We start from the raw sequence: 27,413 nt of genomic DNA on the forward strand, positions 1-27,413 counted from the left end.
GAGAAAGAGAGAGAGAGAGAGAGAGATTGGCAGAGACACAGGCAGAGGGAGAAGCAGGCTCCACGCAGAGAGCCTGACATGGGACTTGATCCTGGGTCTCCAGGATCACGCCCAGGGCGGAAGGCAGATGCCCAACCACTGAGCCACCCAGGGATCCCAGGTCCTTTCATTTTAAAGAGTGACAAAATTTTCCACATACACCAAATGGAAGGGAAATTTAAATCCTGACTTAAAACCTAACTACATAAAATTGCATTATACTAAACTACATTACTTGTTTGCATTCTATTTGTTTTTGTTTTTGTTTTTTAAGATTTTATTTATTTACTCATGAGAGACACAGAGAGGCAGAGACACAGGCAAAGGGAGAAGCAGGCTCCACCCAGGGAGCCCGATGCGGGACTCAATCCCAGGACCCCTGGATCAAGCCCTGAGCCAAAGGCAGACGCTCAACCACTGCGAGCCACCCAGGCATCCTGTATTCTATTTGTTAAAGAGAAAATCATCTATTCATATAATAATGTAACATTCCATATATCCTTGAATAGGCAAAATACTATCCAGAAATCATTCTTACCATTAGACACTGAACAAAATATTCCTGGAACTGGAAGATGGTGGAAAGGTACATAAGGATAGAAAATAAGAACACAAACTCATGTTTTAAGCCTCCTCAGCTGGCAGGAGTACCAGCCTTGTTGACACACACTGCTTTCACACAAATTTCCCCAGTGACCACTCTAGAATAAGACAAGTTCTAAATGCCTGGAGGGCCGTTGTGATACACTGCCTGAGTCTTCTCTTCCAACGTCAGTTCACCTGATTCTCACATGACAAAGTTTCTAGAACCTTCATAATTCCAGTTCACAATCAAATTCATTCACTATCCTCACTGAAGAATTTGAGTATAATGGTTGAAATCAGGTATGACTTCAGTAGATGCAAAAGGTAGGACTCTTACTCTATAAAGTGCTTTGCATACCACAGGCCCAAGATAAATAACTATTCAACACTTCTGTGGATACAATTCAGTTAATACTGAATTGAAAAAGAACTGGCTTAATATTTAATGAGGATTTTATTAGACCACCCAGGAATTTTTGTGCTGGGATAAAAGTTAACAAAACTTCAAACTCCACTAAAAGAATATAATTTATTATTGTCTATAAATATTCATATACTGGAAACAGGATCTCAATTAATAGACCTGGGTTACAGAGGTCAGTTGGGTAAAAATAAAGAAATCGGAAAAGAAAATATAGACAAAAATATCAGCTTTTTCAGTAAGATTTCCTCTTCTAGAATCGTTGAAAAACACTATTTTTAAATAGAAGCTATTTTGGAAACTCAGTCCTTAAAGAGGTATTGTGAAAATCGTTTATTAATGAATGTTCTGCTATGGAAAAACTCACTGGTCCAACTCATAGGAAAATATATTTTACTAGCAAAAAGAGATGACAAAGACTCCTTGAATCCATGATAAATGAAGGACTTAAAATCTAGTTCCCATTAACTGCATGAGTTTCCTCTACCACACCTATGGAGTCATTCAATGACTACTTCAAAGACCTCAGGTGTTTTAAAGTATTGTTTAAGAAAAAAAAAACCAAACAGCAAAACAACCCAAATGTCCATGAATGTTGAATGGATAAATAAAATGGGGTATATCCAGACAGTGGACTATTACACAGTCATAAAAAAGAATGGAGTACTGATATATACTATCATGTGGATGAAACTTACAGACATTAAGGTAAGTAAAAGGAAGACACAAAAGGCCACATATTACCCTTCTATTTATATAAAATGTCCACAACAGGCAAATCCATAGAGCTGAGAAAAGGTTAGAATGGGGAGTGACTGTCAATGGCTCCTCTTGGAGTGATGATAATACCTGAAAATTAAACAGTTGTGCAGAGTTGCTGCACAACTCTAGAAACATACTAAAAACCACTGAATTATACAGTTTTAAAGGGTGAATTTTATGGCATGTAAATTACATCTCCATAAAGCTATACTTTTTAAGTAGGCTCTATACCCAACACGCAGCTTGAACTCACAACCCTGAGATAAAAAGTCATGTGCTTTACTGACTGAGCCAGTCAGATGTCCCAAAGCTATTATTTTTTAAAGTGGCAAAAAAACCGGCAAACCATTTAAACAAAGTTTTACGGTGATTTTCTTACTTGTGGACTACAGAAAATAGAAAATCTTACAAAATTGATAACAAACGACTCAGTAAAAACATATCAATGATATTAGCAAGATTATTTTAAGCTTAGTGTTTTAAAAGGGCTATTTAAAAGAGATGCACATTGTTTGAATAGGAATTTGTAGTTATACAACTATGCTATGCCAAGTACACATCTTCCAATGTGGCATGGCATTTCAACCTTAGAATTTATTTTGTATATTACTTTAAAGACTATTTCAAAAAGTATAGGCCCTGAATATCTCCCAAACTTCAGTCATATATGTACCACCTCCAGTATTTTTGCCATCTTCATACCATCATCTTATTATTTATTAAATCCTTTTTCTTCAATCCACTTTATCACTGACTCATCTTTTATAAAATACATGACATCATGGGTTTGAACAAATTTGCATTTTCCACCATACATTAAAAGAGATACGTAACTATTCAAATTCAAAAGATGTTTATCCATTAACCACTTTAAATCATCTTGCATACAAATCAAGAAATTACTGGTTAGGGCACTGGGTGGCTCAGTGGTAGAGCTTCTGCCTTTGGCTCAGGTCGTGATCCTGGAGTCCTGGGATCATGTCCTGCATTGGGCTCCCCACAGGGGGCCTGCTTCTCCCTCTGCCTGGGTCTCTGCCTCTCTTTCTGTGTCTCTCATGAATAAATAAATAAAATATTAAAAAAAAAAACACTAGTTAAAAAAAAATCAGCTGAACTAGGTAACATGTATCTACACTTTAGAAAGTGATGAGGAAATCAGAATGTTCAGAGAGCAACGTTACATCAAAATTTAGGACTGTCTTACTCTATAAAGGCACGTTATCAATAGGAACCACAGTGCTGACATTCAGCCAAGAAAAAGTATTTGAGAATAACACTGGATTGAATGGTAAAGAAAAATGACAAGCAATAGGTCTCCATAAGGAAGACAGCTGAAAGAACAAGGATGCTAACTAAGTCTTCTCTACAAGTTCTTGGGTATGGGATGGTACGGTCCAGATGCTACTTTCATGCTCTGCTTGTCAAACAGAGCTGAACTGAACTAAACTTGGCAGAAGGCCGACTGCCTAATAGACAGGTGGGCAGGACTTTTTTATTGAGCCTGCTTCCTTCCTGCTAACACCAGTACTGAAAGCTTGCAGAAAGAAAGGCCCACTTCTAAAGTACTACTACTCTAGGGCAGAGAGGGTCTGGGCTCTACCACACCTGTTCCTCTCATCTAAAAGAAATGTGGGTTAGATTTCATTTTGAAATACTAGTACCATGAGTGCTTTGAAATAGCTGTCTTAGAGGAGCTTACCCCACTCCTGATGGGGGATGTCATGATACAACACCCCCATACCCTTCAAAAAAAACCACACTGAAGACACTGGAATATTTAATCACTTTTTTTTTTTTACTTCCTTTTCCCACTGCAAATAAGACTACCTCTTTTTGTAGTTATCTATCCTAAATAGGTGAAACAATTACATGCCACTGCCTTTATACTTACCTATTTCAAGAAGCCCTAACTGAATCCTAGGTAGTGAGGCACAGAGAAAGATAGTAACTGCAGGCCCTCTACAAAGAGAACTGGGGTGGGGGTGGGGGAAGGAATGCTTCTTGCCCTAATTCTTTCTTGAACCATTCTCCTGGAAGCTGAATAAAACCATTTTTTATATAATTCTATGTAGGAAAAAATTCATATATCATTTTAGATAAATTTCCTCCTGCCCCTCACAGTGAACTGAGGATACTAGCCTGCAGGCTCACTGACACAGTATTTTCTTAACACTCTTGATGCCTTTTAGGCTTCTAGCACATGGCTTGGAGACTGTGAAAAGATATGCTTTTCCAATATTTTCTCAATTTAGTTCATCCCTTTTCTATGTGAAGTTTTAATATACAGCCCCATAAATGTAAATGCAGGCTTCATAAATATTATTCAGAAAACATGAATTATAGAATAAATTTTTAAATCTGGCTGGTTTTAAATCTGTCAAACTGGTATTTTGGGGGCATTTTTAACCTAAGAATACTCATGATCTCTAGAATTTTATCTGAGGCATCTCTGTACAATTTCCCAGTGAATATTAAACATTCAGGTAGCTACATTACTAGCAATTAAGATTCATATTTGTGAATATCTTCAAAAACTCAGGAAAACATCTATATCTCAGAACTCCCCAAGGGTAAAATTGTAATCCGATAAATCACCACTCTTCTCAGAGATCTAGCACAATGTTTCTCAAAGTGTGGTCTGAGGATCATGTGCCTAAGAATGAACTGGTGAGGGGCAGGCTAGTGAGAGTGGTACTTGTTAAAAACACAGATCCTTAAGGGCACCTGGGTGACTCAGCCAGTTAAGTGTCTGACTCTTGATTTCGGCTCAGGTCATGATCTCAGGGTTGTGAGATTCAACCCTGCATTGTGCTCACACACTGAGTATGGAGCCTGATTAAGATTCTCTCTCCCTCTACCTCTACACCCTTCAAAAAAAAAAAAAAAAAAAGTCTACTAAGAAAACAATACAGATTCTTGGATACTGTGTCAGATGTTTTAAATCCAAATTTCCAGGGACAGGGGCTAATAATCCACACTACATAAGACATCTAAGTAATTCTATTCTAATGCTTCTGAACCTTTTAGCTACTTGAACTCTTGCTATCAAAAAAGCCATGAAAACACGATTCTCACAGATCATTGCCTACACAAAGTACAAAAAAGAAAATCAAGAGATAAATACTTTAAAATGAAAAAGGAGGCAAAGTGAAAAGTTGTCTTCTATTACGGTTCAGCAGAATTTAGATTCCAGTGTGAACTGCAGCCATGAATAGGGAGTATTCTCCACCAATAAGCACAAAGTTACCTGTTACATCTATAGTGTAGATATCAGTATCTCTTCTGCCCTTCAACTCGAAACACAGCATACTGTGTAAAAACAATGTCATCCCTAAATAAAGATTGAAGGATGTTCCAGCACACAATACACTTTTCATTCTTTCTCAACAGTGACTTTGATACCACACTTAGACAAAGTAGTTCTTTTTTTTTTTTTAAGATTTATTTATTCATGAAAGACACAGAGAGAGAGGCAGAGACACAAGCAGGCTCCCTGCGGGAAGCCTGATGTAGGACTTGATCCCAGGACCCTGGGATCAAGACCTGAGCCAAAGGCAGACACTGAGCCACCTGGGTACCCCCCTCAACCACTTGAAATTGCCTGAGCCCATGGTTTTCAAACTTGACATACACTTAGAATCACCTGAAGATCCTGTTAAATATCAACTAATGGGCTCTAAGAATTTGCATTTCTAACAAGTTCCAGGTGATACTGACGTTGCTGATCTAGCAACCAGACTTTGAGAAGCACTGATTTAGCTAACTCTGGTCTCCTCCCAACCAGCACTATTTAAGATTCACTGTGGAGTTCAATGATGCTTTAAAAGGAGGGGGTGGGGGGAGCCAGCGGCTCCATCTGGCAAATGCTCTAACTGCTGGCTTCTTTGTAGGACTGTACTCAGAATCTTCAAGAAGTCCCCATCATTCAAAACTTGAAGTTTGGGTGAAAAGCTTGTCCTTCCTTGGCAACTCCCTCTCCTAATTCCTGACCTCTGCCTGACTCTACAGTCCCCACTTCTTACCCTGTGTGGACAACCTTTCTGTCCTCTATAGGAAATCATACTTCCTACAGCAGGAAAGCTGTAGGAAGGGCAAGAGGTCCCTCTGTTCCTGTCTTAGGAAGCTACATTTCCTTTAGCCAGAAATCAAGACAGGCTCTCTCCATTTTGTGATTTATTTGGTGACTGTCACAGAGCTACAGCTACAGACCACCTTGGTGATTCCCTAGACATATCAGCAATGTCTCATTACTTACATTCTGGTCCTCCATGGGAAAAAATATATAAAAGATTTCTTCACTAAGAGATAGGTCTGAAATCTACACAGTACATATGGGTGCACCATTCTCTGTAGATGGCTTTCAAATCCATCTCATTAAGGTTTAAAATATACTCCTAGCATCAAGTTCTAAGTGGTGAACTGAACGTGTATGCCAGGCTCCCGAAGAAAAGATTTCAACTAATTCCTAGAAATTGAAAAGTATGTGAGAGCAAAATAAGAAAATGCACTTGATATAGCATCAATATCTTTGGAAGATATTCCATTACCTTTTCAGAATCCCCATTACCTTTTCAACTTGAACACACAACTGAACATATGTAATTGAGGCCCATGTTTAAAATTAATTAGGAAGATTTAAAAGTAAGGTTAAGCAGTTTATCTTTGACACTTTGATATATACTTAAGGAAAAAGCATAAACCTGGAGAACAATAGAGACTAGCACCAACAGGGAAATTTTTTTTTTTAATTTTTATTTATTTATCAACAGTCACAGAGAGAGAGAGAGAGGCCCAGAGACACAGGCAGAGGGAGAAGCAGGCTCCATGCACCGGGAGCCCGACGTGGGACTCGATCCCGGGTCTCCAGGATCGCGCCCTGGGCCAAAGGCAGGCGCCAAACCGCTGCGCCACCCAGGGATCCCCCGGGAAATATGTTTTTAAAGTGTTAGCCATAAACTGACCTTTTGGAGGAGGGGCAAGATGGCGGAAGAGTAGGGTCTTCAGATCACCTGTCCCCACCAAATTACCTAGAAAACCTTCAAATTATCCTGAAAATCTATGAATTCGGCCTGAGATGTAAAGAGAGACCAGCTGGAACGCTACAGTGAGAAGAGTTCGCGCTTCTATCAAGGTAGGAAGACGGGGAAAAAGAAATAAAGGAACAAAAGGCCTCTGAGGGGGAGGGGCCCCGCGAGGAGCCGGGCTGAGGCCGGGGCGAGTGTCCCCAGGACAGGAGAGCCCCGTCCCGGAGGAGCAGGAGCTGCACCAACCTTCCCGGGGGAAAGGAGAGTGCGCCGAGCTCCCTAAGGGCTGCAGCGCGCACGGCGGGGCCGGAGCAGCTCGGAGGGGCTCGGGCGGCGGCTCCGCGGAGGGGGCTGCCCGGCCGGGAGCAGCTTGGAGGGGCTCGGGCAGAGGAAGAGGCTCCGGGCGGAGGGAGCTGCGGGGCGGGAGCGCGAATCCAACACCGCAGGCGCCGGGAGCACAGGGCGCCAGGACACAGCCCAGGATCCGGCCTCCCCCCGGGGCAGGCAGAGGCCGGGAGGGCCCAGGACAGTAAGGACGCTCCTGCCCGAGCTTAGCAGATCAGCGGCCCCACCCCGGAGCCTCCAGGCCCTGCAGACGCAGAGCTCTGGAGTTACTGCAGGGGCTGAATCCAGGGCTCCAGAGCTGGCCGCTGCCACTGCGGTTGTTTCTCCTGGGGCCTCACGGGGTGAACAACCCCCACTGAGCCCTGCAACAGGCAGGGGCAGAGCAGCTCCCCCAAGTGCTAACACCTGAAAACCAGCACAACAGGCCCCTCCCCCAGAAGACCAGCTAGACGGACAAGTTCCAGGGGAAGTCAAGGGACTTAAAGTCTACAGAATCAGAAGATACTACCCTGTGGTTTGTTTGTTGTTGTTTGTTTTGTTTTGTTTGTTTCTGCTTTTTGATTTGTTTCCTTCCCCCACCCTTTTTTCCTTTCTTTTTCTTTTTCTTTTTCTTTTTTTCTTCCTCTTTTCTCTTTTCCTCTTTTCTTTCCTTCTTTCTCTCCTCTCTTTTTCTCCTTTTCCCAATACAACTTGCTTTTGGCCACTCTGCACTGAGCAAAATGACTAGAAGGAAAACCTCACCTCAAAAGAAAGAATCAGAAACAGTCCTCACTCCCAGAGTTACAAAATCTGGATTACAATTCAATGTCAGAAAGCCAATTCAGAAGCACTATTATACAGCTACTGGTGGCTCTAGAAAAAAGCATAAAGGACTCAAGAGACTTCATGACTGCAGAGTTTAGATCCAGTCAGGCAGAAATTAAAAATCAATTGAATGAGATGCAATCCAAACTAGAAGTCCTAACGACGAGGGTTAACGAGGTGGAAGAATGAGTGAGTGACATAGAAGACAAATTGATGGCAAAGAGGGAAACTGAGGAAAAAAGAGACAAACAATTAAAAGACCATGAAGACCGATTAAGGGAAATAAACGACAGCCTGAAGAAGAAAAACCTACGTTCAATTGGGGTTCCCGGGATCCCTGGATGACGCAGCGGTTTAGCACCTGCCTTTGGCCCGGGGCTTGATCCAAGAGACCTGGGATTGGATCCCACATCCATCTCCCTGCATGGAGCCTGCTTCTCCCTCTGCCCGTGTCTCTGCCTCTCTCTCTCTCTCTCTCTCTCTCTCTCTCTGATTATCATGAATAAATAAATAAAATCTTTAAAAAAAAATTTGGGGTTCCCGAGGGCGCCAAATGGGACAGAGGGCCAGAATATGTATTTGAACAAATCATAGCTGAAAACTTTCCTAATCTGGGAAGGGAAACAGGCATTCAGATCCAGGAAATAGAGAGATCCCCCCATAAAATCAATAAAGACCGTTCAACACCTCGACATTTAATAGTTAAGCTTGCAAATTCCAAAGATAAAGAGAAGATCCTTAATGCAGCAAGAGACAAGAAATCCCTGACTTTTATGGGGAGTATTAGGGTAACAGCAGACCTCTCCAGAGAGACCTGGCAGGCCAGAAAGGGCTGGCAGGATATATTCAGGGTCCTAAATGAGAAGAACATGCAACCAAGAATACTTTATCCAGCAAGGCTCTCATTCAAAATGGAAGGAGAGATAAAGAGCTTCCAAGACAGGCAGGAACTGAAAGAATATGTGACCTCCAAACCAGCTCTGCAAGAAATTTTAAGGGGGACTCCTAAAATTCCCCTTTAAGAAGAAGTTCAGTGGAACAATCCACAAAAACAAGGATTGAATAGATATCATGGTGACACTAAACTCATATGTTTCAATAGTAACTCTGAACGTGAACAGGCTTAATGACCCCATCAAAAGGCGCAGGGTTTCAGACTGGATAAAAAAGCAGGACCCATCTATTTGCTGTCTACAAGAGACTCATTTGAGACAGAAGGACACCTACAGCCTGAAAATAAAAGGTTGGAGAACCATTTACCATTCAAATGGTCCTCAAAAGAAAGCAGGGGTATCCATCCTTATATCAGATAAACTAAAATTTACCCCGAAGACCATAGTGAGAGATGAAGAGGGACACTTTATCATAACTTAAAGGATCTATCCAATAAGGGGACTTAACAATCCTCAATATATATGCCCCGAATGTGGAAGCTGCCAAATATATAAATCAATTAATAACCAAAGTGAAGAAATACTTAGATAATAATACACTTATACTTGGTGACTTCAATCTAGCTCTTTCTATACTCGATAGGTCTTCTAAGCACATCTCCAAAGAAACGAGAGCTTTAAATGATACACTGGACCAGATGGATTTCACAGATATCTACAGAACGTTACATCCAAACTCAACTGAATACACATTCTTCTCAAGTGCACATGGAACTTTCTCCAGAATAGACCACATACTGGGTCACAAATCAGGTCTGAACCGATACCAAAAGATTGGGATCGTCCCCTGCATATTCTCAGACTATAATGCCTTGAAATTAGAACTAAATCATAACAAGAAGTTTGGAAGGACCTCAGACACGTGGAGGTTAAGGACCATCCTGCTAAAAGATGAAGGGTCAACCAGGAAATTTGGAGGAATTAAAAAGATTCATGGAAACTAATGAGAATGAATATACAACCGTTCAAAATCTTTGGGACGGGGATCCCTGTGTGGTGCAGCGGTTTGGCGCCTGCCTTTGGCCCAGGGCGTGATCCTGGAGACCCGGGATCGAATCCCACATCGGGCTCCCGGTGCATGGAGCCTGCTTCTCCCTCTCCCTGTGTCTCTGCCTCTCTCTCTCTCTCTCTCTCTCTCATAAATAAATAAAAATTAAAAAAAAAATCTTTGGGACGCAGCACAAGCAGTCCTGAGGGGGAAATACATCGCAATACAAACATCCATTCAAAAACTGGAAAGAACTCAAATACAAAAGCTAACCTTACACATAAAGGAGCTAGAGAAAAAACAGCAAATAGATCCTACACCCAAGAGAAGAAGAGAGTTAATAAAGATTCGAGCAGAACTTAATGAAATTGAGAACAGAAGAACTGTGGAACAGATCAACAGAACCAGGAGATGGTTCTTTGAAAGAATTAATAAGATAGATTAACCATTAGCCAGCCTTATTAAAAAGAAGAGAGAGAAGACTCAAATTAAGAAAATCATGAATGAGAAAGGAGAGATCACTACCAACACCAAGGAAATACAAACGATTTTATTTTTTTTAAATATTTTTTATTTATTTATTTTTATTTATTTATGACAATCACACAGATAGAGAGAGAGAGGCAGAGACACAGGCAGAGGGAGAAGCAGGCTCCATGGACCGGGAGCCTGACGTGGGATTCGATCCCGGGTCTCCAGGATCGCGCCCTGGGCCAAAGGCAGGCGCTAAACCGCTGCGCCACCCAGGGATCCCTACAAACGATTTTAAAAACATAGTATGAACAGCTATACGCCAATAAATTAGGCAATCTAGAAGAAATGGACGCATTCCTAGAAAGCCACAAACTACCAAAACTGGAACAGGAAGAAATAGAAAACCTGAACAGGCCAATAACCAGGGAGGAATTGAAGCAGTCATCAAAAACCTCCCAAGGGGCAGCCCCAAGGCCCAGCGGTTTGGTGCCGCCTTGGGCCTGGAGTGTGATCCTGCAGACCCAGGATCGAGTCCCATGTCGGGCTCCCTGCATGGAGCCTGCTTCTCCCTCTGCCTGTGTCTCTGCCTCTCTCTCTCTCTCTGTGTCTGTCATGAATAAATAAATAAAATCTTAAAAAAAAAAAAAAAAACCTCCCAAGACACAAAAGTCCCTGGGGAATTCTATCAAACGTTTAAAGAAGAAACCATACCTATTCTCCTAAAGCTGTTTGGAAAGATAGAAAGAGATGGAGTACTCCCAAATTCATTCTATGAGGCCAGCATCACCTTAATTCCAAAACCAAAGACCCCACCAAAAAGGAGAATTATAGAGCAATATCCCTGATGAACATGGATGCAAAAATTCTCAACAAGATACTAGCCAATAGGATCCAACAATACATTAAGAAATTATTCACCATGACCAAGTAGGATTTATCCCCGGGACACAAGGCTGGTTCAACACCCATAAAACAATCAATGTGATTCATCATATCAGCAAGAGAAAAACCAAGAACCATATGATCCTCTCATTAGATGCAGAGAAAGCATTTGACAAAATACAGCATCCATTCCTGATCAAAACTCTTCAGAGTGTAGGGATAGAGGGAACATTACTCAGCATCTTAAAAGCCATCTACGAAAAGCCCACAGCAAATATCATTCTCAATGGGGAAGCACTGGGAGCCTTTCCCCTAAGATCAGGAACAAGACAGGGATGTCCACTCTCACCACTGCTATTCAACATAGTACTGGAAGTTGTAGCCTCAGCAATCAGACAACAAAAAGACATTAAAGGCATTCAAATTGGCAAAGAAGAAGTCAAACTCTCCCTCTTCGCCCATGACATGATACTCTACATAGAAAACCCAAAAGCCTCCACCCCAAGATTGCTAGAACTCATACAGCAATTCGGCAGTGTGGCAGGATACAAAATCAATGCCCAGAAGTCAGTGGCATTTCTATATACTAACAATGAGACTGAAGAAAGAGAAATTAAGGAGTCAATCCCATTTACAATTGCACCCAAAAGCATAAGATACCTAGGAATAAACCTAACCAAAGAGGTAAAGGATCTATACCCTAAAAACTATAGAACACTTCTGAAAGAAATTGAGGAAGACACAAAGAGATGGAAAAATATTCCATGTTCATGGACTGGCAGAATTAATATTGTGAAAATGTCAATGTTACCCAGGGCAATTTACACGTTTAATGCAATCCCTATCAAAATACCATGGGCTCTCTTCAGAGAGTTGGAACAAATCATCTTAAGATTTGTGTGGAATCAGAAAAAAACCCTGAAAAAAAAGAAAAAAACCGTGAATAGCCAGGGGAATTTTAAAAAAGAAAACCATAGCTGGGGGCATCACAATGCCAGATCAGGTTGTACTACAAAGCTGTGGTCATCAAGACAGTGTGGTACTGGCACAAAAACAGACACCTGGATCAATGGAACAGAATAGAGAATCCAGAAGTGGACCCTCAACTTTATGGTCAACTAATATTCGATAAAGGAGAAAAGACTATCCATTGGAAGAAAGTCTCTTCAATAAATGGTGCTGGGAAAATTGGACATCCACATGCAGAAGAATGAAACTAGACCACTCTCTTTCACCACACACAAAGATAAACTCAAAATGGATGAAAGATCTAAATGTGAGATAAGATTCCATCAAAATCCTAGAGAAGAACACAGGCAACACCCTTTTTGAACTCGCCACAGTAACTTCTTGCAAGATACATCCACGTTGGAAAAAGAAACAAAAGCAAAAATGAACTATTGGGACTTCATCCAGATAAGAAGCTTCTGCACAGCAAAGGATACAGTCAACAAAACTCAAAGACAACCTACAGAATGGGAGAAGATATTTGCAAATGACATATCAGATAAAGGGCTAGTTTCCAAGATCTATAAAGAACTTATTAAACTCCACATCATAGAAACAAACAATCCAATCATGAAATGGGCAAAAGACATGAACAGAAATCTCACAGGGGAAGACATAGACATGGCCAACATGCACATGAGAAAATGTTCCGCATCACTTGCCATCAGGGAAATACAAATCAAAACCACAATGAGATACCACCTCACACCAGTGAGAATGGGGAAAATTCACAAGGCAGGCAGCCATAAATGTTGGAGAGGATGCGGAGAAAAGGGAACCCTCTTACACTGTTGGTGGGAATGTGAACTGGTGCAGCCACTCTGGAAAACTGTGTGGAGGTTCCTCAAAGAGTTAAAAACAGACCTGCCCTACGACCCAGCAATTGCACTGTTGGGGATTTACCCCAAAGATACAGATGCAATGAAACGCGGGGACACCTGCACCCCGATGTTTATAGCAGCAATGGCCACAATAGCCAAACTGTGGAAGGAGCCTCGGTGTCCATCGAAAGATGAATGGATAAAGAAGATGTGGTTTATGTATACAATGGAATATTCCTCAGCCATTAGAAATGACAAATACCCACCATTTGCTTCAACGTGGATGGAACTGGAGGGTATTATGCTGAGTGAAGTAAGTCAATCAGAGAAGGACAAACAGTGTATGTTCTCATTCATTTGGGGAACATAAATAATAGTGAAAGGGAATATAAGGGAAGGGAGAAGAAATATGTGGGAAATATCAGAAAGGGAGACAGAACATAAAGACTCCTAACTCTAGAAACGAACTAGGGGTAGTAGAAGGGGAGGAGGGCGGGGGGTGGGAATGAATGGGTGATGGGCACTGGGGGTTATTCTGTATGTTGGTAAATTGAACACCAATAAAAATAAATTTAAAAAAATTAAAAAAAATAAAACCACCTTTTTGCACCAAAAAAAAAAGTGTTAGCCATAAACTGATTAAATGTTGCAAATATTGCATACCATTAACAATTTACCAGGAAGTGTGAAAAATATTACTTTCTTAAATCATTGTAAGAAAATGACTAAACACAACATACACTATAACCATGGTATTTCCAGAACCTAAAGTACTCTCTTTATTAGAAAAGTCATTAAAGCCATGTTCAGAATCAAAATGATTGGGTATGAACAATAGTCAAAGTCCTTGGGCACACATGTGCTCCCCTGAATTATCTTCTATCTGTCCAAGCGCTCAGTGTGGTTACAGACTGAGCACATTGTTTAGTGTCATCTGCCACTAGAGAGCAATGGACAGGATGTAATGGTGCTGCTTCTTAAAGTGCAACTTCTGTGTGGCATGCTTTTCTATTTAGGATGAATGTCCATCTTTGCAGTTTGGAGAGAACAACCCATTTCTCTTTTTAGGTGCTCCACACACCAAAAAAAATCAAATCTGTATGAAAAGTTGGTTACCATTTTTTAATAAGGAAATGGATTAATCTTTTTCTTTGAAATCCTCATATTTAAGGATGGAAATAAGGTCATAAAATACCACTGTTAATCACTGTTAGGGGATTTAGCCATCATAAGATATTCCTTGATAGAGCTACTTATTAGTCTATATCAAATATAGTATAACACATTGATCAAATAGATCAGTATCCACAAAAAATAATTCATATAAGAATCAAGTAAAAATGCCAAGCTTCTGATGCCACCTACTTACTTCCTATTTTGCAATGATGACACTTGTGATATAACAAAATCTACATCAACTTATATCTATAGATATTTTTCAATGCCTTGTGAAAAGAGGTGGGAGTTAGTGCCCACTCTTTCTTGATGAATAATGCAAGTTAAACTCATTAAATAAAGTAAAAAAAAAAATTCCACTGAAGTATGGACTTATTAAATATAGGAAAAAGAATTTTTTTATTTTTATTTTTTAAAGATTTTATTTATTTTTTTATGAGAGACACGTAGAGAGAGGCAGAGACACAGGCAGAGGGAGAAGCAGGCTCCATGCAGGGAGCCCGATGTGGGACTCGATCCTGGTACTCCAGGATCACACCCTAGGCCGAAGGCAGATGCTCAACCATTGAGCCACCCAGGCATCCCGGAAAAAGCATTTAAAGGCATATTCTACAAGTAGTTTATGGTCTGGCTTACTGAATCCACTGTAATTACTTCTCAATCAACACTGTACATACATATAAACTACAGTTTAAAAATAAATATGAAACAATGGGGATCCCTGGGTGGCTCAGCAGTTCAGCGCCTGCCTTTGGCCCAGGGCGTGATCCTGGAGTGCTGGGATCAAGTCCTACATCAGGCTCCCTGCATGGAGCCTGCTTCTCCTTGCCTGTGTCTCTGTCTCTCTCTCTCTCTGTCTCTCATGAATAAATAAATAAAATATTTAAAATAAATAAATAAAAAACAATAAGGAGCAAAAGAGAAGACAATGGGGGCAGGGGAAGGCAACGGAAAAAACATCTCTAAGGTTTTAAGATTTAAGGATATGTTGACACTTCTGCCAAAGAGAGCAGACTTCATGAGATGCCCAAATGCAAAAGAAATACCATCAAATTAGGTCACACAGCACAGAACCGGGGCCTTTTGAAAAGTAATGTATTTAGAGGTAAAGGATCTCAAAATCATATAAAGAAAATATAGAAAAAGAAACAAAAAAGAACTCACTTAAAAAATATTACAAAAACCAAGCTGGATAGATTCCATAACTTTAAAACACTACTGGAGGAAGGTACAAAGTCAGGGAATTGATAATGTCAGAAAAAGAGCTGAGAAACACTTAATGGATAGAGTAAGGAAACAAATACCCAGAAAGTCTAGTTCTGTTCTCATTTCAGAAACTCAGGCTGTTCCTCGGCTGCTTCCCAGTCTGCTCCAGGCTGACTATTTTCCCTCACCCAAAATTACCTACTCAGTGCCCACAACCTTTGCCTTCACTCCACTCAGCAAACCAATGGTCCATTCTTAATATTTTCATTACTTGGAACAGCTTCATCACTGAAATACTTCATTTCCATAATCTAACATCACAGTGTGCCCTCCCGTTCTTCCTACTCTTTCTCTTGCTTACTCACCAACGCTTACTACATTGAAACTCCAGGTCCTTGACTCTTCCATTATCTTCAATGCGTCTGCTCCCTCTGGCTCTCAGGCAGAGGTTCCAGTTGGGGGATGATTTTGCCTCATAGAGGACATCTGGCAATGTCTGGAGACATTTTTAATTGTCACAACTGAAGGGATCAGCTACCAGCATCTAGTAGGTAGGGGCCAAGGATGCTAAACACCGTACATGCACACAGGACAGCCCCTATGAGGGAAAATTATAAATGTTTCTTAAGTTGGGAATCACTGGTCTGTGGCCTTCTTTGGATAACGTCATTCATTTCTTCAATCACTCTTAGAACATTTAACCATTTTCCCCCTGCTCTTTCATCCTTCTGATACCAGTTCTATAAAACCTAACTTTCAACCAATTGAATCACCCAAGTTTTCTACTTCTAAATTCAGTGTACTGAACTTAACCAAAGCTAAAAAAAATATTTTTTAAAAAAATTTTTAAAGATTTATTTATTTATTTATTCGTGATAGAGAGAGAGGGAAGCAGAGACACAGGAGGAGGGAGAAGCAGGCTCCATGCCGGGAGCCCGACGTGGGACTCATCCCGGGACTCCAGGATGGCGCCCTGGGCCAAAGGCAGGCACCAAACCGCTGAGCCACCCAGGGATCCCCTAAAAGAATAAATTATTAAATAAATATCACATGACCAGGCAAAAGGCAGACACTACATATTCACAGATTCCAACCTCAATAGGCACCCCCCCCCCAGCATTACCAGGCAGGCAACCTTTCATGTCTCTCTCTAGTTGTCCCCTCACAACTCCTCTTCTTCCCCTTCATGACTATTCTAAGCTTCTACCTCTCCCCTCAATCTTTACCTCACCAAATCAGCACTCAGTATCAGCAAATTTACCTGCTTCCCTTAAGAAATTTTGCTGCCATCAGACAAGAACTTCCACATATCCCTTCCCCATCCTATAAATGTATTCTTATCTATCCCCACCTTTCCCCAAGCCATCCCTCCCAGGAAGGTGAATAAGTGCCCTTCCAGTCCCAGCACTGCCTGTGCTCTGGCTATTGTCTCTCACTGACCCCTGGGAGAGGTCATCATCAATCATCCATGCCCTAAATGCCTTCCCTCAACTTCTTCCTCTTTCTCAGCCCTTTTCACCTCAGCAATAAGTGATTGTTCCAATCTCTTCTTAGGCGAAAAAACACTAATGAACAAAAACCCTTCCCTATTTCCAACATCTTTCTCCAACTCTTCTGTCTCCCCTGCACAGCCAAATTCCTTAAAAGAACTGTCTTTACTCCCTAACCCCATCCCTCCATCTCCCTTCCAGTCCACTGCGTACACCCCTCCCATGCCACTAAGACTCCACAGTGGAGGCAAATGACTCCCTATATATATCAACTTCAGGAGGTTCTTCCAGTTCTGAATTTTGGACCATTAACACACATGACCATACCCTCCTTAAACTTCTATCTTCTTTTGGTATTTGGATACTACTCTCTTCTATCTCTTCCTACCAATTTGGTGCTTCCTTCTCCCCTTTCCTAGACGGTGCATCCTCCAGTTCTAGCTTCAATTATTCTTATATGTCTATGCAATCCATGCTCTACTCACTTTGAACCCATATGCCCAGTCCCAACCTCTTCTAAGTTTTCCTAGTGAATGACATCACCATCCACTCAGTTACCCAAATACCCTAGATTTCTTACTCTCATCCACATATAAACAATTGCAAAATCCTACTGATTTAACCTAAGTGTCTCTTGGATCCATCATATCAGTTCATTCTCTCAGCAACCTATCTAATCCAGGGCATTGTCTCTCATCTAGAACATATTATTATAAGAATAATTACCTATGAATAAAAAATGAGAGTCTCCTCTTACAAGTAAAGATGCTACACAAACACAATGAGATATGATTCAAAAGTACATAGAACATTGGATCTTTTTTAAAAATGGATTGTTCGAATGTGGAAACCATTTAATCATCACAGGTGTCAGATTCCTGACTGCTGAGTGAAGAGTATAAGAAAAATACCTAAGGGCCCTTTGTACCCTTAACATTCATTCTATAGTTCAATTTCTACTAGACATTACTCAGACAGTTCACACCTCCAAACATACACCATACTTGTTACGCACACAAAATATCAGTGCAAAAGAAATAGGCTGAGATATCTCTCCTTTGCTGCCAAAATCTATCAAGCATATCCAATATCCACCAGTTTCAAAAACTAAACCTTCAATTGCAAGTGTCAAAGAAATAAAATGTGAGCAAAGAAAAAAAGCCAAGAAAAAATTATAGTGAAATTGATTATGAATCTAAAAATGCTATCTCAAGATAATTTCTTCAGGAATCAAGCAATACAGAGTAATGAGCAGCAAAATGTGCCATAAACCATTCTGACAGTAACAACATTATAAACAAAAAGCTCATTTTTACCGACACAAAAATAGTGTGGGAATTGTACAATATCTAAAATCAAACACCAACATGATATACATGCAATATGAGATCTTAAAATGTTTCAGGATCTGCTTTTCACAGACAGGCTCTCAGAAAAAGACAATATGAACTAAGCTGTGAAAATGCAGTTTGAATGCCATTCAAATGCTATCACTCGAACCAAATGAGAAGCACCTGTCACCCTTTTGACAATTTGGGTTCAAGATGCTCTTCCATTGCCTACTAAGCTCAGAAGTAATGTTCTATTTTTAAAATGGTATAAAAAGAGAGGGTAGAGGAAGAATGTAGCAGGCAAACAATTTACATTGCAGAATTGATACGAAGCCAAGTGTCAACACAAAAAAAAAAAAATGGACTCTGGAGCCACCCACCCTGGGTTCAAATTCCAATTTCACCACCTACCAGTCATGCAATTTTAATAATTTAACTTAAGTCCTCTGTGCCTAATTTCTTCATCTGTAAAAGAGTACAGTGATAGTACCTATTTCACAGGTAAAGTGCTTGGAATAATACCTGGCATACTGTAAACACTATAGAAGTACTAGGTAATGTTATCCTAATTATTATTTACCTTACTGCATTGAGACTAAATACTAGCTAAGAAGAACAATTACACTGCAATGCAGGCTCAAGCTCCAGTTTAGCACTGTTACCAGGTATTTGTTCACTGTTAAATAACATTATTTTCCATCCTTATCCTCTAGTTCACACATCAAATCACCAAGCTCATACCATATGAGATGAGTATATAGAAGCATAAATCAAAATGCATCAAAAGTATAGCAATGCTATATACATACAATGGAATATTATTCAGCTATAAAAAGGGATGAAATTCTGATGCTATTACACAGATGAACTCTCCCACAACAAGGATGAACCCTGAAAATATGCTAAGTGAATTAAATCAGATTCAAAAGGATAGTGCACGACTCCATCCAGAATAGGCAAATTCAGAGAAACATAAAGTATAACAGAAGTTACCAGGAGTTGGGGTGGGGGAGGAGAGGAATTACTTTTTTTTTTTTAATTTTTATTTATTTATGATAGTCACAGAGAGAGAGAGAGAGAGGCAGAGACAAAGGCAGAGGGAGAAGCAGGCTCCATGCACCGGGAACCCGACGTGGGATTCGATCCCAGGTCTCCAGGATCACGCCCTGGGCCCAAGGCAGGCGCCAAACCGCTGCGCCACCCAGGGATCCCGGAATTCCTTTTTTTAAAAGACGGTCCATCTTATCCTCTTTAAAAAAAAAAAAAAAAAAAAAAAAAAAAAAGATTTTATTTATTTATTAGAGAGAGAAAGAGCAGCGGCAGGAAAGAGGGAGAAGCAGACTCCATGGTGAGCAGAGAGCCCAATGTGGAATCATCGCCTGAGCAGAAGGCAGATGCTTAACCAACTAACCCATCCAGGCACGCTGGGGAATTACTTTTTAATGGGTGCAGTTTCTGTTTAGAATGATAAAAAAAATTCTGGAAATGAATAATGGCGAGAATTAAACCAATACTGGAAATGTGCTTAATGCAATCAATCATATGCTTAAAAATGGTTAAAATAGTAAATTTTATATTATGAATATTTTACCACAAAGTATCTTTTAAAAATACAACCTATATTTTCAACAGGAATTTTTTTTAAGATTTTATTTATTTATTCATGAGAGACACAGAGAGAGAGGCAGAGACACAGAGGAGAAGCAAGCTCCATTCAGGAAGCCTGATGTGGGACTTGATCCCAGGACCCCAGGATTACACCCTGGGCCGAAGGCAGGCGCCAAACCGCTGAGCCACCCAGGGATCCCCTCAACAGGAATTTTCAACATGAACATTGGTCTCAATGGTACTAAAAATTTTAAAAATAGATCACTCATTTTCAAGTTCCTAACTATGGACACCAAAGCAGTCAATATCAACTCTTAGTTGGACTCGGTTTAAAACATATGCTTGGAGATGAGTACATACTTCACAAATTCAATAAGGAACCGTATTTCATTTTGCTGATAGTCACCTTTTTTTTTTTAGCACGTTGAAGAGGAAAAAAAAGAAGATTACACTGAGATTACCTTTCTGTGTGGCCAGTACATAATGGTAGTTTTATAAGGAGGAATTTATCTACATGGAATCATAACATGAGTGCAACAGTATACCTGTGCAGGGCACCATAAATGGATATGTAAATCAACTGGTGTTCAATTCAAATGTAGAGGGGGTTCCCATATATTGGTGAACAATAATTTAAACCACTGAAATATCCCCAATTCAAAACAGAAATTAAAAGTCTATTATTTTGATACAATCATAACATGAAATATTTGAAGTCTCCACTCCAAACACCACAACCAAAAGGCATATTGCATTTCAAAGACACAACAAAAGTAAATTTAATAAATTAGCATTTTCCCAGAATGGCTAAGGTTAAAGCACTCTAGGTAGGATAATTTAATTCTCCAGTAAACTCATAAATACCATCTGTCAAATATCATTCAACAAATGATACATAAGACCAAAACCAGACTAACAATATTAGCAAACACTTGTAAGGCTCTTCCAATATGTCTGATTTGCTCTAAGCTCTTTACAGACACTAACCCACTTTATTCCTCACAACAATCTTCTGAGAAAAGTATTGTTATTATTTACATTTTACAAATGAAGTAGTAGAGGGGTCAACTACCTTGTTTGAGCTCAATGAGTTGCTAGTAAGTGGTAGAGCTAGGACCTGAATAACGGAAATGTGGTTCCCCAATACCTGCTTTTAATCACTCTGGTTTACTATCTTTTGGTGATGACACTGAGCAATGGAACATATAAAAGCACAGGCAAACTCAAAAAGCAAACCAGTTTGGGCGGTCAAATATAATAAAAGCTCTGAGGAAATCACTCTATCACAACACAGGACAGTAAGGGATATTAAAAATGACTGCTTCGACTCATAAGAAACGGTTAAAATACTTAGTATTTAAGAAGGCAAGGAATTGCTTAGGGCACTTAAAATTTTTCTATCCAAAACAGTCAATATGAGTTTCATGTCAAAAGGGATAAAACTTTCAACAATCCAGAATTACACATTCTCTGAGGGGTCTTAAAAGGGTTGTACTGAGCAATCTTGCTGGTCTCTTATTTCATTCTTAAAGATAAGGATGGTGTGTGTGTCTGTGTGTGTGTGTGTGTGTGTGTGTGTGTGTGTGTGTATGTAGGAGGATCATAAATTAAGCTTTCTAGGTGTTTTAATCCCAGCTATGTAAGAACTTAATACTAAAGACATTACAGGGGAGCCCCGGTGGCTTAGCGGTTTGGCAGTGCCTTCAGCCCAGGGTATGATCCTGGAGACCCGGGATCAAGTCCCACGTTGGGCTCCCTGCATAGAGCCTGCTTCTCCCTCTGCCTGTATCTCTGCCTCTCTCTCTCTGTGTTTCTCATGAATAAATAAAATCTTTAAAAAATAATAATATAAAATAAAGATATTACAAAGTGTCAAATCATTTAGATTGATGACTGAATAAACTCATAGAATTATGTGTTACTATTGTGAAAAGCCTAGAACTTGATCATTTATAGTAGAGTTATAAAAAAAGAAAGAAAGAACAAAAAGGCATAGGTTTTGAAGTCATCCACAGACCTGAACTTAAAGCCTGGCTCCACCATTTAGTTACTATGAGTTTTTGGCAAGTTAACTTCACATACCTAAGCCTCAGTTTCCTCCTCTGTAAATTGAGGACAATATTTCCAAACTCACAAGGTTGTTGTGTAAGCTAAGAAGAAAGCACATGCAAAAAAAAAAAAAAAAAGAAAAAGAAAGAAAGAAAGAAAGAAAGAAAGAAAGAAAGAAAGCAAGCACATGCAAAATGTCGAACACGGTCCCTGAGATAAAGCTGGCTAACAATGAGTGATTAGTATTCCCTAATCTTATTCTACTCTAAGTAGGAGAAGAATATTCTTCTACTATATTAGAAGAATCTAATATTAGAAGAATCTAATGTTACCAATAAGCAAGTCGTTGTCAGGCTTCTCAAAATTACATGAAGATATGCCCTATTCAAAAATGGAACATAAAGTACAAAGAAATACAAAACCAAACCATCAACAGATCAAAGAGTTCATATCTTTGTTGGTTTTGTAAAAACCCATATTCTCTATCAACAAGTTGAATTCTTATTATTTTTTGCTGTCTGAACATTCCTATTGGGGTTCTGCTGCTTATTTATTTCGACGTCTAACTTTGTAAAGGCATTTGTTACCACTGCTTGAAAACCAAAAAGAAAGCCAGGAACAAGGAACATTTCAATGAAATGCTGTAAGAGTCCCATCCATCTAAACAGCTGATTGGATCCCATGTGGATCATTTATTATCACAATAGGTTTTCACATTACTAAACCACTTCCTTACTCAACAAATACATATGCGTTAAGGAGCAAAACTCTGACTACCAGAGCGAATGCTCTTGAGGGACCCTAAAACTCAAAGTCTGGTGCTTTCAGTAAGGATCCTAAGGGTGGGCAGTGGGAAGGGGCGGTGGGGGGGAGAAGACGGGTTTCACTGCAAGTGGAAATTAAGAGAATCACAAACTGTATCTCCTTAAACAGGACTGGAGGCCCGTCTTGTGGGGCTAGGAGCGGAGAGGGGCGGGCGCAGTGGGCCTGGAGACCAGAGAGCAAGAAGGAGGCGAATGCAGGCTGAAGAATGGTCTGTGACACGGGGAGGGGGAGGTCGGCGCCCGACGGCACCCCGAGAGCGAGGCGGAGAGAAGTGGCCGCTCAGCCCGAGTCCCCAGGACAGGTTCAGCCTCAGGAGTCTGGGAGGACTGACAGGGAATGGGGACCCCACCGACGGAAGATGAGGATTGAGGAGGGTTCCCCGTCGCCTTCAAACGGACTCCGGCTGGCCATCGCGGCGCGGGAGAAGAGGGAGGCACGGACCCACCAGGGAGCGCACAGGTTACCTGTCTTAGCCGCCTGCCCACGAGTCTCCACTTCCGCAGACTTTGGGTTACCACGGGCTACCGGGCCGCGCCTCGTGACGTCATCCAAGCGCGCCCCAGCTGCAGGGGATCCGGCCCGCCCCCTCCGGCAGAGCGGGGCGGAGTCGCGGTGTGGGGGCGGGGCCTGCGCAAGCGCGGAGCTGCAACGGGCGAGCGAGGGCTTGTAAGGACAGCTTGGCTTCAGGGAGGTAGGGTTTACCCTCTTACCCGGTTAATTCTAACTGCAAACTCTTACAGGCACTTAAGGAAAAAAGTGAGTTACAACAATGCACTTTTTATCCCTTCTTTTACGCTGTCCCTGATCTATGACTGTAGTGTACATATTCATTGCACCGCAATTCATTAAAGTCCTATTATGTGCCTGACAAGCAGTGTTAAGAGAATCTAGGGGGTACAGCAGTGAACAAAACAGTAATCCTCTGGAGATTACTAGCTAGTTCAGAAAGTAAACATTGAATAACAACTCAACAAATCTATATGCATTGGTAAAGATCAGAAGTGTATGGAAGGAAAAACGTTGCTCAGAAACCAAAGGGAGGAGGGCGCCCCATTAGTTTGAGATGTTAAGGAAGTAACTATGAAGAGGCCTGTTGAACTGAGAAGTCAGCTCTGTCAAGATCTGGAGGAAGAACAACCAAGAGAAGGATGGATATGTTCAAAAGCTGTGGGGAAGGGATAAAATGCGGTGTCCTTGATAAAAGAAAGGAGGCTGGGGAAAGAGCAGAAAATGAGATCAGCAAGGCAAGTGGAGTCCCGACCTTGTAGAGCCTTTCTGGGTCATCATCAATGGCATGGGTTTTGTTTGAACACAGGGTAGCCAGTGAAGAGTTTTAGACATGCGAGTGACAGGATCCGGTTTTATAAAACCACCCTAGATGCTGTGTGTACAATGAACTATTTATTGGGAAGCAGGAAAGAATGCAGAGAGTTGCTTTTGCACTGATGGTGTAATGATGGAGAAGGGGGCACCTGGGTGGTTCAGTGGTTGAGTGTCTGCCTTTAGCTCAGGTTGTCATCCCAGTGTCCTAGGATCAAGTCCGACATCAGGCTTCTTGAGGGGAGCCTGTTTCTCCCTTTTCCTATGTTTCCACCTCTCTCTGTGTGTCTCTCATGAATAAATAGAATCTAAAAAACAAAAAAAACAAAACAAAAAAAGAAATGATAGAAATGAGCAAATTTAAGGAGTAATTTGGAGCTAGAGTTGACAGACTTGGAGATGGATTACATAAGGCAATAAAGGAAGAGAGAAGTCTCAAAAATTACTCCTAAATTTTGGGCCTCAGCAAAAAGCCAGATAATACAGATGAAACAATTTCTTTTTTTTTTTAAGATTTATTTATTTATTTATTTATGATAGACATAGAGAGAGAGAGGCAGAGACACAGGAGGAGGAAGAAGCAGGCTCCATGCCGGGAGCCGACGCAGGACTCGATCCTGGGACCCCATGATTGCGTCCCGGGCCAAAGGCAGGCGCCAAACCGCTGAGCCACCCAAGGATCCCCGATGAAACAATTTCTAATGCTTTGCCAGATTTGCTTCTCCTTCTTTCAACCCTGATTCCTTTGCGTCTTTGTTTTCAAGATTTATTTATTTATTTATGAGAGAGAGAGAGAGACAGAGACAGAGACAGAGAGAGAGAGGTAGAGACACAGGAGGAGGGAGAAGCAGGCTCCATGCCGGGAGCCCGACGCGGGACTAGATCCTGGGACTCCCGGGACTCCAGGATCGCGCCCTAGGCCAAAGGCAAGCGCCAAACCGCTGAGCCACTCAGGGATCCCCTTTTGCTTCCTTGTTACCAAGCCCTCTTGCTTCCCTTCTTACTTCTTTGACCATTTCCTCCCAATTTCTATCCAAGAGTTCTTTTCCCTTTCCTTACCTCTTTCCCCCTTGATCTTCATATGCTACATCCAGCTAGAAACCCAAAAGCATTCAGGCAGTGAACACAAAGGAGTGAAGTTCATGATTAGAGACTATGGAGAACTGGAGTTGATGGTCCCTACTCAGCTCTAGATGGTTCTTTCCAACCAAGAGTGCTGCCTTGGTGATATCAGATCCTCTCATTTTAAAAGATATATCAATATACGGATACATAAAATTTCTTAAATTTTAAATAATGGTCACTAATTTGAACTTTATTAGACTCTTATTTTGCACCAAACAAAACATATCTGTAGGCCACAAGTTTGCCTCCTTGGTGGATATTTTCCCAGTGTGCTGACTTTGTCTACTCTTGTGGGACTACCACCAATAAGTTTGATAACTCTCAAGTCTGTCTCTCCACTCAAACCTTTTTAAAATTTCCTAATTAAAATATTCAAACTTCACCTAGATGTCCAGTTGGCATCTCAAACTTGGCATTTAAAACTGAGTTCATCAGAGACTCTTAACTATAGGGAACAAACTGAAGGCTCCTGGAGGGAAGGGGAGTGGGGGAATGGGGTAATTGAGTGATGGACATTAAGAAGGGACTGTTATGTAATGAGCACCAGGTGTTATATACAACTAACAAATCACTGAATTCTATGTCTGAAGCTAATAATACAGTATTTATTAATTAAATTGAATTTAAATAAATAAATTGAATTCATCATCTGCCCCTACCCTCAATCCTAACAACTCAGTTATTCTGTCTCAGTTATCAAGATCCACCTGGTCACCCAAGCCCGAAATACAAAATGATCCCAGGCTCATCTCTTTCTCCCTTATTCCACAGTCGAACTAAACATGTCCTTGCTCTCCTCAATATTTATCACATTTGCCATCACCTCCATTCATAACTAACCACTGCCTTTGATGAAGCTTTTGTATCTCTCTTGGGGAAAGTCACATGACCTTCCTGCACCTCAGTTTTTTCATTTGTAAAATGAGAGGATTGAACTCATTGATTTGATTTCTAAGATCTGTTCCATTTGTAAAATTCTATTTTCTAAAGCCACCAAACATGGGATGCCTGGGTGGCTCAGCGGTTGAGCGTCTGCCTTCAGCCCAGGGCATGATCCTGGAGTCCCAGGATTGAATCCTGCATTGGGCTCCCTGCATGGAGCCTGCTTTTCCCTCTGCCTATGTTTCTGCCTTTCTCTCTCTCTGTCTCTTGTGAATAAATAAATAAAATCTTTAAAAGTAAATAAATAAAGCCACCAAACGTATCACAATCACTATCTAAAATTTTTGGAGGTTTTTTTTTTGCCTGGCTGTTTTAATATCGAGGATATTATAACTAAGATTAACAGGAAAAACTGAACTTGATAAAAATAATCAGTACAAAATGAAATTAGCAATGGCTAAAACTAGACACAGTTTTGCTATAGACTAAAAAATGAAAAAGAACTACCCATTGGTAACATTGAAAACTGGAAAAATTGAGAAAAACAGACGTGGTAAAATTTGTCATTTATGAAAAGTTGATGGGAAAGTCAAATTTACTTACAAAATAAAACATAAAACGTTCATGCAGAAAAAAAAAACTGGTCTTGGTTAATTAACCACAAAAGAAAGCTCATAATATCAGAATCTCTAATGGCTATAATAATTCATGAAAAAAATAATACTGAAGTATAACTTCCGTGTAAAGTTTACATGTAGAAAAACTGGAACTGACTCTAGTGAAAATAATTTTAGTAAAATGGAAAAACAAGAACCAGTTTATAATATAAAATCAAATGTGGCATTTCATTGGCATAATGAATTTTGCCTTTTTCTTATTTTAAAGAATTTAATATCATATTTTAAAGATTTCAAGTAGAACTTTAAAACCTGGATTTGAAGTTGAGGGTATTTGGCGACTTCTGATATTAACCGTTATTAAATGTTAGTTTACATGCAAGGATTTTCTCATTTTGATGATAAATGGGTAAAAGAACTTGGAAAACTAGAAAAGTATGCACTTGAAACTCTGTAAATGGCAGTTAGCCAACAACTAGAGCAAAAACAACAAACGCTTGGTAAGAGCTATCTTGTTTTTCTTTTTTTTTAATTTTTATTTATTTATGATAGTCACAGAGAGAGAGAGAGAGAGAGAGAGAGAGAGAGAGAGGCAGAGACATAGGCAGAGGGAGAAGCAGGCTCCATGCACTGGGAGCCTGATGTGGGATTCGATCCTGGGTCTCCAGGATCGCGCCC

General features: G+C 40.5%; 1 protein-coding gene across 6 annotated transcripts in view; it reads right to left on the reverse strand.

Annotated features, from left to right (window-relative positions):
- AOPEP (aminopeptidase O (putative)) overlaps positions 1 to 23,332 on the reverse strand; it is a 335,041-nt gene extending 311,709 nt beyond the window's left edge. For 2 of the 6 annotated variants that reach the window (XR_008662506.1, XR_008662505.1), the window contains exon 1: positions 23,256 to 23,302. The gene's annotated coding sequence lies outside the window, so the exon portion shown is untranslated. Of the gene's footprint in view, positions 1 to 23,255 lie in introns of all 6 variants that reach the window. The other 4 variants (XM_055310042.1, XM_055310043.1, XR_008662504.1 and 1 more) reach the window with 3 other exon arrangements.
- Positions 23,333 to 27,413: the final 4,081 nt, after the last annotated feature.

Source organism: Nyctereutes procyonoides, unplaced genomic scaffold, assembly GCF_905146905.1.
Source record: "Nyctereutes procyonoides isolate TBG_1078 unplaced genomic scaffold, NYPRO_anot_genome, whole genome shotgun sequence".
NCBI lineage: Eukaryota > Metazoa > Chordata > Mammalia > Carnivora > Canidae > Nyctereutes > Nyctereutes procyonoides.